A 17,902-nucleotide genomic window follows, 5' to 3' on the forward strand; every position below is an offset into this window, starting at 1 on the left:
ATCAGATTCTTTGACAAGAAAGACAAGAGCACAGAGTCGTATGTGAGAGGTGGGCTGTGAACGCATAACGCTGAGAACTCTTGACAACTTTTACCTTGACAGTTTAAACATTTTAAAGTCATAAGACATCTCAGAGGTAGAGGGAAGAGGACAGTGCTTGGGAAGATCTGAATGCCTTCAGCAGTCAGCAGGTGTCAGGGGCGACGTTGATCTGGTTGTGTAGTCAGAAGGTTTGGCTATGGAAACTTGGTGAAACGGAATTTCTGCTCATCTTTCCATGTATGCTGTTTTCACTGAGATGCCCTAAGTTTGGTGTGAGGATGCATATTGCCTTGGAGGAAAGAAAGAAAGATGCTGCCAACATAAGATGGAACATAATATGTATGTAGCATTGTTTCCATCGGCTGAGGACCAAAGAAAAAATAAGAATAAAAATTTCTGTTCATCAAGTTGTACTTTATACATTTCTTAGTTCTGATGAAAGATATTTGGAAGAATGCCTATAACCTAACAGATTTTGGACCTCATAGACTACCTCATAGACTACCATGGTAGAAAAAATGACAATGGTCGTCAAAAGTGCCCCAGAACGGTCTGCTTACCTACATTCTTCAAAATATCTTCTTTTGTGTTCAACAGGACAAAGAAATTTAAAAGCAAATTTTCCTAAAATGGTTGTCAAAAACTGTTTGGTTACAAGAATTCTTTTCTTCGTTCTCAGTTTTTTTCTTAAATATCTTTCTCTGTGTTCAAGAAATATATACAATCTAGGAACAAGTTGAGGGTGTAAATGAACACAGAATTTTAATTTTGGGGTAAACTGTTTGTAGTAGAGTAGGCGGGGCGAGACTGTGGTTCGAGTCCGGTGAGTAATTGTGAATTAGCGCCAGCTGTGCGCACACCGGGCTCGAATCACGTAGGAGATTGGGAGCATATAAAAGGAACGAGCGACCGGACCGTCGAGGAGAGAGGTCCGGGCCCGAACTTATGTTAAGTTTATATTTATGGTCTTGTGTTTTGTATTTATGTTTTGTTCGCCGGCGGTCGTCCGTGAGGGGCCGCCGGCTGTTATTATTTATATGAAAACTTGTTAAATGTTTGCTGGTTCCCGACTCCTTCCTTCCTTTTATTGAGTCTTATTACACTGTTCCTTTAAAGGAGGAAAGATGAGCACAGGGTATGAAATGAAGATAGGTGGGTGAGAGGTTATGTGGGAAATAGCGCAGCCAAAGACGTGCACCAGGCATATGTCCTCTGGGCGAAAGCATGTCTCGGTCAGACTGAGGGTATTGAGTTGAGTGACTGATGAATGCTGGAATATAGACTCTTGTTTACAACTGTCAGTCATGCAGTTAAGTGAATAGGTGCCAACAAGTTTTAAACAAACACATACTTGTGGTTCTTCAAGCAGACACTTCTTTTAAAATGCCTTCATACTATACAATGGAGCACGATTTTCATGCTAATTTGAAAAGGTGAAATATTCCATCTTCCCCTCACCTTTTATGAACATGTTTTTCTCTTAAAAGTATCTTTTAATTAAAATGTATACAATTTCGCTTACTGTTACTGTCTTATGTACAGACACAAAGCTATCATGCAGGGCTGCTAATGCATGAAGTTAATAAACGGCAAAAGATAACACTCATCCACGGCACAGTAGCTGTTTCTTTTATGGATGGAAGGCAGCATAAGGCATAATTTCCCAAGCAACAGGAACGGCTATATATTTCAACAACATTGGGCCATAACTTTCTCAAGATTATACCTATATTAAGTGTGATATGTACATTCTGTTCAGGTCAAATGGAGCTTCGCAGTATAATTCCGTAACAGGTTCAATTGGATTCACATTTTGATTCCGTTTGATGCTGTGTACACAGATTAAGAGTTTTCGCGTCCTGGCTAAACTTGATGTATATCATCAAATGTTGTTGATGAAATTATGCAGAAACAAAACAACACAGCCGGTATCATTTAATCTGTACCGTGTAGAATGACTTGGATGATGATTCCACATGCAGCTTACAGTACTTACAAGTTTAGGTGTTAAATGATTGCATCTCTCTTATGAAAAGCTTTCAACGCTACCAGCAAATAAATCACAAAGCTCAACTCAAGTTTCAAATAATCACAAATGTCCTATATTGAGAGTAGTTTTTAGCACTGGTGAGCCTGGTGAAGCTGTTATTGCCTATTTATCTCATATTCTTGTAAGATCAGGATACTTTTGAAACAATAATAAATTAAATTGTCTCAGAATGGAAAAGGGCCTGATTTTCACCACATGTGGGGGATTGGAAGCATCTTGGGGCACTTTATTATTTGGGCGCTTTCATGCTCCAAGTATTAGATCCAGTAATTTTTCTCGCGAACAACACATTAAGGGATAGTTAGCCCAAAAATGAAGATATTTTGAAGAATGTTGGTAACTGAGCAACAGTGGTACCCGTTGACTTGCATTGGTGCATTGGATTCAATAGAAGTGAATGGGTACTGCGGTTGTTCAGTTGTCTGTTATTTTTCTTTTGTAATTCTGCAGAAGTAAGTCATACAGGTTTGAAATGACAAGAGGGTCAGCAAATGATGACAACATTTTCTTTTTGTGTGGGAGGGGTGAACTGTCCCTTTCATTCAGAATAAAGTTAACAAACAGTTTTTAGTGGTCACCTGGACAAGTTCTTTGTGAGAAAAGACGTAATTATACTGAGGGACAGAATTATTCAATTTAAAATTCAATATAAAGAACGGTATGTATCTGCACTTATACTCAGAGGGCAGTGTAGCATTCGCACACTATCCATACTTTCTGTATGCAAAGACAAATTTGTCACAAAAGAAGAGCTTGTGTGGGATAAACTGTGGGAAAGGGACACAATACGAAGGCTCGTCCAAGATATGGAGAAATATAGAGTTCCTGTATCACTCCGTTCGCCAAATTTCATCCAAATGGCTATATCATGAGGTCAAATTATCCATCTCTCTCAAAAGTCTCTACAACAGGTGAGCTGCCCTTATAAGTGAATGGGGAACATTTGCGATTGGAATGCATGCAAAGCAGTTTCGCAAACTGTGCATTACCAGTTATAATGTTGTAAATAACGTTCAGTTTCTTGCACAGTTCCATTGATTCGCTTAAATAAGACGTAACGAGTAACTAGTACTCTGAGTAGTTTTTAAGAAAATTAATTTTTACTTTTACTCAATTACTTATTTAACACCCGTATTTTAACTTCTGCGGTTCCAGCATTATATCTGCCGTTTATAATACATTCTCTAACTGAAATGCAGTGAACAAACAAACACAGCTAAACTTTGCGAACGAATGAGAAAATTGATGGGCCTGCTCCATGGTTGACGCGTGGCTATGCTCTTTCATCTCGCTCTCGCTGGTTGATGTGTGGGCGTGCTTTTCCTTGAAAATTGTCCAACAAGGAACAAAAAAAGTTGCTATAAGACGGAATTTAATGTTTGAATGCCGATACCAATACGAACACTGGGGGAGAAGCCAGCACGTTAAACATTGAAAAGAAGTCAGCATGCATGCCATGCATGAAACACTGTGGGACCCCACCTTTAAAGTAGAACAGACAGAGGAGAGAAAGATAGAAAATGGAGGGGCGAGACAGATGCATTAGGGGGTAGACAGCAAATACTTTAACCAGGATTATAAACAGTTTGAAAGGAAATTATTTTCTCTCTCCGCCCCTCATTGTTTCTCATCCAGATCTGAGGTAGTTTAATGCTTAATTAGCCTGTTAAACAAAATCTGCCATCAACAGTCTTCACACACACATAACAACATACACACACTGCAGACTCTCATTTGCATTTCCAGGTCTCCCGCTCTGAGCTCGGATCAGTTGACTCTAGGGAGGAAGCCTTCAAGAGATTCCTGCAAGTTAAGCCACAACACCACCACCTACATATGTATGTGAGTGTTTCTGACAGATTCTCCATTTACAGTATGATATCTTCTTTAAAGTTATTATATGCAACATATCAATATAAGTATTACTGATGCATAAGCATAATGCTTATGCATTATGATGCATAATGGTTTCAAAGCAGCAAATTAAACACACGTTACTGTCCATGCATGCTTTTGTGGCCTAAATTTAACTTCCAGTACAGATCCGCAAAGAGCCCTACAGATTATTTCTGATAACAATAAAAGGAAACTACAAGTAAATTATTTTGCTACGATTTATTATATTACTATCTTTTATATAACGTTGTTTTTCCTTTTCTCCCGGACCAATCCATCGTTTTCTTTACTTATCTTTACAGAGTTTCACATGGTTGGTCATTTGGGAAATTAGTGCGAACACAAAACTAAACAACATGTACGGGAATGAACCAAGACAGGCTTGTTTACTGTGTTAGCTTCATACGCCATCAAGCTGTGGAAATCACTTTTTTTCTACATTTTATTCTCCATCTCACTATTAGCCTCCCTCTGTGCACTCAGTCTCCAGCTATCATTACTTTCCAGCACCATTTGACCTGCTTTCTTCCTCTTTGTTATATCATATGCTAATCCTTATCATCACTCTTGCCATCACTGAATTGTGTACATGTGTTCTCTGCACCTCCCCTGTTGCCCTTCTTTACCCCTGTCTATGTCCTCTCTCATATTTATTAATCACCCCATTTCCCACCTCCTCCATCTCTCTCTCCCTATCCACATGATGGAGCAGATGCCTTGCCTCCCTCTATATCTGGCTGGATTACAGAAACTAACAGCTGCTGCTAATGTTACTAGCAGCCCGCGTGTGCTATACAGAGGGAAGGATAGATGATGGTTTATGGATGTGACATTTTCAGTCAAAACTTGAAATACAAACTCTTAGAATATGTATTTGTAATCAATGTATGGAATCATCTGTTTTTATTTTACTAAACCCCTGATGATAGACCCCAGACATCAGAAAAATATCAGTCTATGCAAAAGTTTTCTATTTTAAAGAGAAAAATGTATGCATTATGGATGTGACAAGAAAAAGACACCTGTTTTTGAGAGACGACATACTTCAACATATCTGTGATTTGTGAAAATCCACTAACCAGAAGCAATAATACCCAACAAATGGAGAAGAGATGGCATATAAGATAATTATTTTAATGGAATTTTCATGTGGCCATGGATATTATAAATCATATGGACCATTACGGATGTGGCAATTCGGTTATAGATGTGACGATGCTTTAAAGATTAAGTAACATTTGAGCATGAAAATCACATTTCATGCAGTGTGTTATGTTGCCATGTTTGAAAGAAAGTCTGCCAAGTTGTAAGTCCGAAGGTGAATTAATACCAAAATTATTGGCTTGTAAAAAAGAGAGTCGACTCTGAATCACGGAAACGAGACGTGACCTAGTCCGAGTCTCTAACCGCCGCGTATCTTCGTCACTAGAAAAAGTCTTGCTAGGACTGCTGCAAAAACTTCACTCTCATTCTCTAAACACTGTCGCTCTATTTGTGATGCGTGTGCATCATGTTTTGTACCTGTGTTCTACGATGTGAAGCAAATTCCTTCTTATTAAAACTACCAAAGGAAGAACTTCTGAGGAAACAATGGTTCAAATTCATTTTTCAAACGACACCATAGGAGTATAACTCCAGGGTTTTACTGTGCGTGCAGCATTTCACCGAATATTGCTTCAATAATCTTGGCACGTTCACTGCAGGATATGTTAATCGAATATGAAAGAGGGGGCAATACCAACTTTATTTGTTCCTGTTAGCTCCACCAAATCACAACCTGTAAGTGTGACTAGTTATTTTTGTATTAACTTCATGAAATATTTGTGTAATTTATGTCTGTGTTTAGCTAATGCATATAACGCTAACGTTAACATGTTCCATTATTTCTGGGGAATTTCAGTTTGTCTATCTAGCTATGACCTCGGCTAATTTAAGTGTTCAATCTATAATCTGTTATCTACTATCGTCTTCGGATGTTTCTTCTTCAGACTCGGGTTTAAACTGGTAAGGTAAAATCCCATCCATCTCTATCTATACACTGTATATAATATCCAACCACCTGTAAACCGTAATCCAGTAATCCATTTGTGACACATGATGAACGCGTTTGACCAAGCACAGCAGACTCCCATAATGATGATAGGCATTCCGTTTGCGGCACATGCTGAATGCATATGACCAATCACAACAGACTACACCATCTGACCAATCACATGACACAAGGCTAGCGGATAGAAGGGGATTATACAGGTGAATCGAGGAACAAATCATTTGAGAGTCAGTCAAGAAGTATGGTAGGAATAACTGCCTGTTTTTACGACATAATAGTATTTTTACACCTTGAATGTAGATAAACTTGTTGTTGGACACTCTATAAACCAAAGTAGGACCTTAAAAATCCACTGTCACTTACTCTTCAAAAACAAAAAAAGCTTTAAAAACTATAAAATAGCCCAAAAAGCAAAACATATATTCACATCTGACCGTCTGTTGAAAACCTTTAGTAAAAACGTAATACTTTAATCTTAAGGTTGATATTTTCAAGGTATTGCCCCAAAACAGCTTAAACCATCCTAAAATGCTTTTACTAGTTTTAGACTGAGATAAGGTTGTTTATTTTACTGGTTCTAGAAGAGTTCTAGAAATTTGTCAGGTGTATTTTACGGAAAATCCTTGGCCATGTTGAAAGAATAGCAAGATTTGCCAAACACCAGCTTGGCCAAGATAAGAGACCAGCCTGAAATAGACAAAAACACAGTTCAGATTAAAACCTCAAAACAGCATAGGCGGGGATGGAGTACAGAAATGAATAGAAAGAGAATCACAACTATGCAGCAGCTGTTTATGAACACAGAAAAACACAGCGAGCGAATGGAACGCACACATAAACAACCACAGATGTGCTGGTCATTATAGTCAGCAGTCTTTTGAACCTCAGCGGAGATGCTTCACGCTGCGTTTCATGCAGTTTTCTATTTTGATGCATTACCCATTTCTGACTACATTCAAGCAGAAACACAACATAGGGTCTTTAATGTGCTGCCTGCCTGAAAACTGCACTCCACATCTGAGGATGCAGCAATAATGAATGTCTATGGTGGAGGATATTACGCTTAACTGTATTGAGAAGCCACTTGCACACAACCCTTTCTCCATTAGAGAAACCATGGGGGGTACGGCATTCCTAGACAACATACTTAAACAAATGAACATTTTAGTCTACCCTGATCTATTTTGGGCCCCAAGAAGAAGAGTAGAAAAACACATATTTTAGTGTTACAATCCCACAAAAACGTCTCGGTTACTACTGTAACCTTTGTTCCCTGATGGAGGAAATGAGATGTTGTGTTGAGAGAAAGACTGGGGTTTGATCTTGAGAATGTATCATCTCCGAACGCCAAAAAAACGTCAATGAACTTGGCGAATGGTACCAGTCACCAGTCTAAAAGGAGATGGTAGCACCCATTCATATCTTTTGGGCTGAGGGATCATGTTGGGCTCATGTTTTGGATACTCTGTGGGTCACTTGCGAAAATCCCAGGGGAAATATGCTCGAACAAAGGGAGAGTTCCGCTGCACATGTCTTAAGTCCAGCAGTGTAGTAGTTTTCTCGAAGAGAATTGTTGACTGACATCTAGTCACGCAGGTTCCGAAGAACAAAAAGATGAATGTATGGGTGCCGCAATCTCCTTTTATATCCGTATGCACCAGGCGGAGACTGGCATGATGTGCCATTCAACAAAATCATTGCCGTTTTTAATTTCCTCTCGGAGATGATAGGTTCTCAAGATCAAACCCCAGTCTGTCTCAACACAACGTTTAGAGACCGACTGAAATGGAACCACAATTTGAGATGTCTGCTGTTAAAGCATATCATGTGACGGTATATCCTGCACATACAAGTTCTCTCGTCCTTCATACAGACTAATTGCCTGGAAACATACACCGTTCTAATAGCTCATACCCTCCGGTGTAATCTAAACCAGTTAGAGCTCTTATTAAACAGGCTTCTGAAACATACTTCATTATTTACTTAATAGTAATAGTAAATAAAGCCCTCCACATCTGAGTCAGGTTACCCCAGAGGACAAACACGGAGAAAGATTTACTTAGCTACATGAAATGTCACTCCTGTCATGAGGATCATGTTTTCCTTTTACCATTACTGTCACAAGGAGAAATGGTTGAGCTGAGGAGGTCTCAGTGTCGCTCACGGATGGGTGAGAATGGGTAAGAAAGAAATGGCTTACCGAAGTAAAGTACTGTATAATGGACTTTAACATGACGGGGACACTGTATCCTGTGTGTTCTGTGTCACTATTCACTCCACTGGCCATGTGTTAAAATGTAATCAATTAGAATGAATAGAAATAAAGATTAAAATGGATATGGCATACTGTAACCGTCATCACAAAAGTTAGGGTAAGAGGCTGTTTATTAATGCTTATATTATGATTGAAAGAATGATATATGTAATTAAAAAAATGATATTTGATATAATTTAAAATCAGGATATTTAAAATAATCTTCCCTAAAACCAACTGTATATTTATATTGTTTACACCTAACACTGTGTCAACACCAGACGTGACCGGCGCAACGCAAAAATGACAAAAAACATTAGAAACGCAATAGAACCCATTATAATTTACATTTTTGTCCACGCTGTATGTGTTAACCCATTAAAAACAAGCAGGTTGTCATGTCGCGTCCGGTCAAGACACGGTGTAAGAGAGTTTTTACAAGTCAGTTATCAAAACATTGCATTACATTTTTCCTTATCAGACTAAAGGCAAGATACTGTAAAACACCAAGGACAATATCTATACAGCATCTAAAGCATTAGATACAAAGATGCAGGTTACCGATATAATAAATACTACATATTCCCTTTCTCAAGACCAAAGGAAGTTTGTTCCAGCAAATATAAATAGAACAAACATATAATTATAACCCACAGCACATGTTAATGTGTTCCTATACAAGCATGCCTACACACACACACGCACACACACACACACACGAACAATCCTATAATGTAAAACCAACGGTATTTACACACACACACATTCACACTGTCCCACTCATAATAGAAACATCTGTTTCTGTGTTTGGAGAGAAACTGGCCTTGTTTACCCCTTATCCAGCAATTATGCATGACAAACACATCTGAAATTGTGAAAACATAAGAAAACACAGTCAGTCTGAGGTTCTGACCCAGATGAGAGAACACAGAGAAAGATTTTTGGTTGAATGCTTGCAATCAAACCATTTTTGGCCACCATTGACTATGACAGAAAGAAAAATTGCTTTGTATATTTCTTTGTTCTGTTGAACCCAAAAGAAGATATTTTGAATAATGTGGGAAATCAAACAGTTCTGGGGCACTTTTCTCTACCATGGTCCTTGTTCCTACTATGGTAGTCAATTGTGGCCAAGAACTGTTTGGTTACAAGCATTCTTCAAAATATCTTTCATCAGAAAAAAAGAGATTTACACAGAGTGTGTTGTTAGGGTGAACTGTCCCTTTACGACTCATACATAGCTTTAGTTCGGTTTATTTTGATGTGTGTGGTGGGGAAGATGACTTTAAAAGCCAATACTGAAGTGGCTGATATTTAAATACATAATAATGTTTTTGTAACTCATTGGGAAACTCTTTTATGTCTTTTAAACCTGATGTAAAAAGACCTCACTTGAAATCTATACCTCTCAAAAGTGATATTGATACTATTCAGATATTCGCCAGGGTTCATAAAACTGAGTTTTAGCTTGGTTGAAAAGAGTTTATCAGATTTTCTCTAGACTTAAGAAACTGATGGCCTCAGGCATTGAGATAACAAAGTGTTTGAAATGTAGTTTATCCAGGATCTCTTAAAGAAATGTTTCATTAAGGTCAGTCAGGTCCCTGACAACTGATCCTAATATAAAAAAATCACAATATTTTTCCTTAAGATTCTTCCCAGCGGTATGAAACCTGAACATTTCATGTTCAGTATGAGTAACAGAAATCTCTGAAATCTTTTTCGTCTACAAAATTCGTGTCAAAACGCTGGTTTTGGACATTTCAACCCAAAACAGAAATTTTAGATGTACTCACAAAACCTTAGCCACCTATAAACACAACCTTTTACCTTGCGGTAAGTGTGGACCACATGATGATTAATCGCAGCGCATAATAACTGACCCTACAAACTTGACTCATAAATCACACCAGAAGAGAATTTGTAAGAATGGTCATTTACATAATTCATAGTTTATTCTCATGTTTTTCTAGGTAGGTTTAACACAAATGTTATGTTCAGCACTAAGCACATTATACAAAATAAAAATAAAAAAAACATTTATTCCTCTTTCACTTCGTTAATGCGCCATTTTATTACAACACATTTGTGTGTGCATATCATTGTCCGGTAGCAAGTTCTTATTTACATGGCAAGAGAAGCTAACCTGTCGAAGCTAAATCATAATGGCAAATGCCTTAAAAAACAGCACTCATATAAGCTTACACACACACAATGAGAGAGAAAGAGAGATAGAGAGAGAGCGATAGAGAGAGAGAGGGTTGGATTTCAGGGCTTTGAAAATGTAATGGATTACTCAGAACTGAAGTGTAAAAAATCAAGAGTGTGTGTGTGTGTGTGGGGGGGTAGATGGATTCTTTGAATGCAAACAATCTACTGCCTACTGACTGATGGATGCAGACGTTTAAAAACACTAAAGCCCTCTGTGATGAGATTTCATGTGCTGCCTGACTCTTACAAACAGACTCATGGAATCTCACGGTAATAATAAATGAAACGGTGTAAAGTCGCTACGAAAGTATTGGCATGTTCAATTTGTTTGCAGAACAATTGAATTTAGAACAAATGCCTTCAGCCCGGTGGAATGGTTGATCTATTGTAATTACACTAGTTTTTCCTATTTTGTTCTGCTGGCACAGTCCAGGGAAGGCATATTTTCCATAACTTTTAGTCCATTGTATGTATGAATATACGTATGCATGTGTGCATGTCCATCCATCCATCTACTGAGTTTGTAACTATGTATACACAGTATGTGTGCGTGTGGGATCAATATGTCAAGTATGTAATGTGTCCTTTGTGCCATGTGACTGAGGGCATTGGTATCTTAACGTATTTAATGTGTCCTATGTGCCATGTGACTCGACGGAAATGAAAAAGGTCAATTCCTATTGATTGATTACCGTGGCTAGTTTACTACCTAATGGGAAATAAAAGCAAAATGGTGAGATGCAAACAGCGGGTCTATTGATAAACTGGCAAGAGCAGTAAAATCAACAAGCCGATCAACAACAGTGGATAGAGAGTGAAAGCTGATCCCCTTATCCAACCTTCAAACGACCTCACACAACATTAGCATACACTGTATGAGACGATGACAGGAATTTGTTTTTTATTCACTCCATTTTTCCCCCTATAATATTATACAATACTTTGAGCACCAAATGGGATTTTCAAATCATTTATCAAAGAAAATAGTGAGACATCTGTGATGGAGTGCCAAACAGAGCAGCAGAGGGCTGAGGATGTGCTGGAAGAGTTCATTGCCACCCTAACTCTTTATTAAATCCAGCTAATGAATGTTCAGCATGACACTATCCAACCTTTCAATGCATACATCCCCAGTGCACCTGCAATGTTGAAGTTACAGATCAGGAGATACAGCCACGTGGCTGTATACTAGTCATCCGTGATGTCACATGGATCTGTCATACAGATAAATGCTTAACTAATTATAAGACAACAGATTTCTAATTTTAACTCTTTTTATCTTGTAATCGAAGTTTAAAGTGACAGTTCAACCAAAAATGAAACTTATTTCATCATTAACTCGCTCTCTTGTCATTTCAAACCTTTATGACTTTCTTTCTTCTGCAGAACACAAAAGAAGACATTTTGATGAAAGTTGGTAACGGAACAGCACTGGCCCCCAATCGCTTCTATTGTATGGACACAAAACCAATGAATGGGGGCCAATTAAAAACATTTTTCAAAATATCAACTTTTGTGTTCTGCAGAAGAAAGCCATATGACAATGGGTGAGTAAATGATGCCATCATTTAATTTCTGGGTTGAACAATCACTTTAAGTTGTGCATACACAAAATTGATTGTAAATTTTAAAAACACACAGGTGCTAAAGGGGAATTATATTGACATTTGCTGAATACAAAGTTGCATACTGTGGCACGCAATACAAGAAACCACACATGACTCCATAAGAGTTCTTCCCAATGTCATAATTATTATGTGAGTTTTGCTTAAGGAGGCAAGTGTCACAAAATTATAGTGATAGTTCACCCAAAAACGAAAATTCTGTCATCATTTATTCACCATCTTGTCAATTCAAACCCGTATTGTTTGCATTGGTTTTGTGTCCAGGCAATATAAGTGAATGGGTACCACCGTTGTTCAGATTTATACATAACTGGAGACATATTATTTCATTGCAGAGTCGGGGCCAGGGAGGGGAACTGAACAAAAAGTTTGAGAACCAATGATGTACAATAAAAAATTCAGTTCTCTAGTTCAGTTGTGAGTTCACTGGCCAGGGATTTGGGCATTTCAAGGACTGTTCAATTTTCAAAATTATTCAAGTGCAGTGCAAAAGTCGGTCCCTGAATAAAAACTGACAATGGGAGGTAAAATAAAAGCAAAAACATTCTACAATCCTCCATAATGGTGTGACGGGAGACTGAGTCATCAGTCTTCTGATGTTCAGTAAATCAAATCCTGGCTTTCATGTTCATAATACACTGATTCATGGGACAGGGATTTATGGAGCAGGATGAGACATAACAATAAAGGATTTGAGAATTTTATAACAGATTAAGTCAGTAGTTTGTTTCTGAGGGTAGTTTATTTGTTTAACCCTCTCTCTCTCTCTCACACACACACACACACACACACACACATGCATGTGCTTATTCTCTTGGTGAGAATTTATCTCATCTCTATATGAGAAAAAAAAATGTAGTGCTCTTTGCTCATTGTTCTTTGGGCAAAAGTTTTTTCAAGATAAATATACTTTTTTTTTAGAAAGTTTTTCTAGTAAAAAAGTGTTGCATTTACAGCCCATCTTGTAATTCTTGAATATGTTTTTTCACACCTACACCATTTCCCCCCATCATGACAATAAATGATTCTATTAAGCTATTGGTTACTGAAAAATATTGAGATTTCAGCAATTTCCATTAAAACTGAGAGACGTCCTGCCAAGTCGAACAAATTCCTATCGCATTTAACCATGTGTTGAAAATCTCACTGTTCAATACATTAAAACATGCTCATTACTGACACTCCATCTATGGGCTTGCTTTGTAACGTGCTACAGTCCCAATCTGTCTTCTAGCAAGGAATTTAAGAACAAACAATAACAGTCTGTCAAAATTGATTAAAAGATATTGATCACAGATTGCCACCATGCAAGTTATTCCAAGAAACTGCCTAGTTAAAAGTTAAAATTGGTTAAAAGGTTAAAATTTACCCCAAAAATAACCCAATGCTGGGTTACTATAGCATCAACCCATTGTTGGGTTATTTTAACCCAACAAGTTTAACCCAACTGTTGGATTATGAAATAACTAATGTGTTGGGTTATTTTTGCCAACATGTTATTTATGATTTTATTGTTATATTTGTTGTTTATTATTTTTGGCCATCCTATTTATTATTATTTTATTGCAGTGTAAACAAAAAATGCACAACATAGAAATATCTTTTGGTTGCAGTTGTTTATTAATGTAAAGTACTTACTTTTATCATAAAGTTACTAGCAATTAAGTATTAATTTACAAGAATTAAAATAAATAAATAAACAGGTCAGAACAGAGACTATAGTCTAGTTTATATAATTATAAACTACCAAAGCAAAAGCTACCAAACAGTAGCACCAGGCTTGGCACACTCCAAAATGTAAATAAACAACACATATCAAGTGCTTCTAAAACGGTCTTCCTCAAGCATCATGCTCCCCCAAACTAACGAAGACTTACGAGGAACTGGTTTTATCCCAAGCGGAACATGAAGGTCTTCCATTGCTCTTCCTAGTGCGCCCCCAAATATCTAAAATATGATTTCAACAAAAGTAAATGACTTACCTAAAGGTTACAGACAAAGAAAAGAAAAGCGAGGGGGCATCCCAAACAATTATTTTTATCTACATTTGAAATAGTTGGGTTATAAAAAGCAATTGTTGGCGTTGACAGTCATGCAGATTATAAAAACAGTCGACATAGATGTACATTTGTACAAACGTCATACAAACATGTATATATATACACACAAACCATTAATAAGTAATTTATTTAACAGCTCAGGCAGCTTAATTTTAACCCAACTGTCTGGGTTGTTGAAGAAATGACCCAATGTACCCTCACTTCAAACAATGAACTCTCCTCTTTCGCCCCACTGACTGACACTGAAGTCACCACACTTCCCTCCAGCCACCCCACCACCTGTCCCCTTGACCCAATCCCCTCCCATCTCCTTCAGGCCATTTCCAGCACACTCACACACATCATCAACACCTCCCTGCTCACCGGCACTTTTCCATCCACATTCAAACAGGCCCAGATCTAGCCTCTAGGGAAGAAACCCACATTGGACCCCTCTACTACCGACAGTTATAGAACTGTTCTCTCATCTCTCCTCGCTGTGGACTGCTCTACATGATCACTGTGGTACCTCAGGGATCAGTGCATAGACCATTGCTTTTTACCATCTACACTACATCCTTGGTACCCATCACACGTGCACACGGCTTGTAATATCACTTTTGTGCTGACAACACCCAGATCTACATCTCCAAATCACTCCAGCTGGTTCAGAACGCAGCAGCACGCCTGGTCTTCCAACAGCCCAAAAGGGCTCGTGTGACACCCTTTTTATCTCTCTCCACTGGCTACCGGTTGAAGCCCGTATCAGATTCAAGTCACTAATGCTTGCCTACAGGACTATCACTGGATCTGCACCGGCATACTTTCACACACTCCTTACACCCCATCCAAAAGCCTGCATTCAGCAAACAAGCGATGTCTAGTATTGCCTTCTCAAAACGGCAGCAAATTGCTTTCCGGTCCTCATTCTGCTTCACAACTCCTTCCTGGTGGAACATTCTTCCTAACTCAGTCAGGACAACCAGTTCCCTCAAAACCCATCACTTCTGCGAATACTTGACAGACAAATAAAAAAATAACCCTCTCTCTTTCTCTCAACGGGTAGAGGTCTAGCTTTTGTTGAAACTAGTAACTTTGTATTAGTACCTATTGTATTATTGCTCCTGTATGACATATTGCTAATTACTCCCTGATCTCTCTGTAAATCGCTTTGCATAAAAGCGTCTGCTAAATGACTAAATGTAAATGTGAACGTCAGAAATAACCAAACAAAATGACCCAATACCTCTAACCCAGTGGTCGGCAATAATATCTGGCCCGCACCAGCAGAATTATCTAGCTGGTTCTGAAATAGATCTGTCACCATCACGTCTTTAGTGAATTTGTCTTCATAATAAAAGTTTGAGAATGTTTTGCAGCAATGTTTTATTTTGAAAATAATTGAAAGCTTTTAATTTGAAAAGTTATGAAAGATATTCTAAGTCTGTCGATCTCTAGACACACTTCTAAAAAAGCTGTCATGAAATATGGGGTATGAAAAGCATTGAAACGTTTGTTTATAACACGGGGCCTCAGCACCAACAAATGAACAAAAAAAAGCAAATTCAGCTTCCCTTTTTTCTTAAAGGTGCCCTGCTTCGTCTCGTGGTGAATCTAATATTATATTCTTTCCAAACAGTGACAATTGCAGATAAGACACACCGGCTTTGCATTCACAAAACTAGGTAGGCATAGTTGTCTTTCCATTCCTCTTTGTATGCCCTATTTTCGCTGTCAACTTTCCTCTTTAGATTCCTTTGTAGTGCCCTTTTCCCTCACCATCTAGCTAGCTTTAATGTTAAAATCACTCTGCACACTCAAGCTCCCCCCCCCCCAGAAAAATGCAGTTTAGTACACAGTGTTGTGCAAGTTACTTCCAAACTGTTATACATTACAGATTACTTGTTGCTGTTATTTGAAAGTAATCCCTTATCTTACAATATTACTGTCTCAGAATGTTAATACTTAACATGACTCCTGTATTACTTTTGAGTTACTTCCATTAAAATAACTACAGAAGTATAACTTGACATTCTAAAAAAAAAATGTTTTTGTATTTTCAAAATACAAAATACTTTTTGCCAATCAGCCTCTTTATTAGAGTGCTGATTTCTTGAATTAACTAAGCTATACAAAAATAGATACAAAAAATACTTAGATTAAATGCATTTGAATACAAAATACAATTACAAAATAATAGCATTTTGTATTTCAAATGGATGTATTTGAAACACTGCCCATCCATGCAGTCTAATAAGGCAAAAAAGTATTTTAGAAAAATACTAAGATTATTACATTTAAATACAAAATACAATAAAATCGGGGGCACGGTGGTTTGTGGTTAGCACGTTCGCCTCACACCTCCAGGGTTGGGGGTTCGATTCCCGCTTCCGACTTGTGTGTGTGGAGTTTGCATGTTCTCCCCGTGCCTCAGGAGTTTCCTCCGGGTACTCCGGTTTCCTCCCCTGGTCCAAAGACATGCATGGTAGGTTGATTGGCATCTCTGGAAAAATTGTCCGTAGGGTGTGAGTGCGTGAGTGAATGAGTGAGTGTGTGTGCCCTGCGATGAGTTGGCACTCCATCCAGGGTGTATCCTGCCTTGATGCCCGATGACTCCTGAGATAGGCACAGGCTCCCCGTGACCCGAGGTAGTTCGGATAAGTGGTAGAAAATGGAATGGAATGGAATACAATAAAATCAATTTCAAAGGTATTTAAATATAAAATAGTCCCATCCCACCACTGAACTAGATTATATAGAATTCTAGCTAGTCATAATGTAAACATTAACTGTCATAGCATCTAGTCACAAGACACTTGCTAACTAGCTTCCCGAAAGCAGCCCAATGACCCCTCAAAACCCGCCCAAAAGGAATCAAAACTAGCCCAATTATTTTCCGGTGTCAAATCAGCGTTAACAACTTAAGACGTTTCTATTCCTATATTTAGATATCTGAATGGTTTCCTAGGTATTGCATATATTTTTTGTTCTGTTGTTATGCTATTGTAGTAAATTAATTTCTGAAATTATGTTTTGACTATGATCTGGCCCTTCATCTAGCGGCAAATTTGTTTTTTTGGCCCGATTTCAAATTTACTTGACGACCCCTGCTCTAACCCAACGTTTTTTAGAATGTCCTGTCCTTGCTTTTTGCAGGACTTTAAAAGCCATACAGTGGAGATCATTATTGCTCAACAATTCATGAAGCACGTAATAGGATTAGAACAATACTGCCAGTGTATGAGTGAACAAAATACTCTACAAAGACGTTAACAAGACTATATGAATGTGGAGATGAGACCCCTGGGAGTATGGTTGATAATTGGATTTTCACAGGTCTGTGTTGAGCAGTTGATCACAGTCATTCTGATGAGGTTTGTTTGTATAATTGTGTAATGGCTGATTGATGGTTGGATGCATTGTGAGAAATTTAGTTTCTAACACTTTAGTTTCATGTCTTTTTATGTTATGTTATGTGTGAATTGTTTATGTGTGTGTAACAGGAATAAGACATGTTTAAAGCATATGACATTCCAATTCCAAAATCTGAAATGAATTTAGAAAGGAACGTCATGTACAGAAAGATTGCTAAAAGTACTTTCTATTGACATAAAATATAGTTTTTGTAAATAAAAATATTGTATGTTCCACGAAAAGAAAGTCATACAGTACAGGTTTTGAATGAGGGCAAAATAAATATTGACACTATTATAATTTGGGGTAACCTATCCTTTT

This window comes from Triplophysa dalaica, chromosome 4, assembly GCF_015846415.1.
Source record: "Triplophysa dalaica isolate WHDGS20190420 chromosome 4, ASM1584641v1, whole genome shotgun sequence".
Lineage (NCBI taxonomy): Eukaryota > Metazoa > Chordata > Actinopteri > Cypriniformes > Nemacheilidae > Triplophysa > Triplophysa dalaica.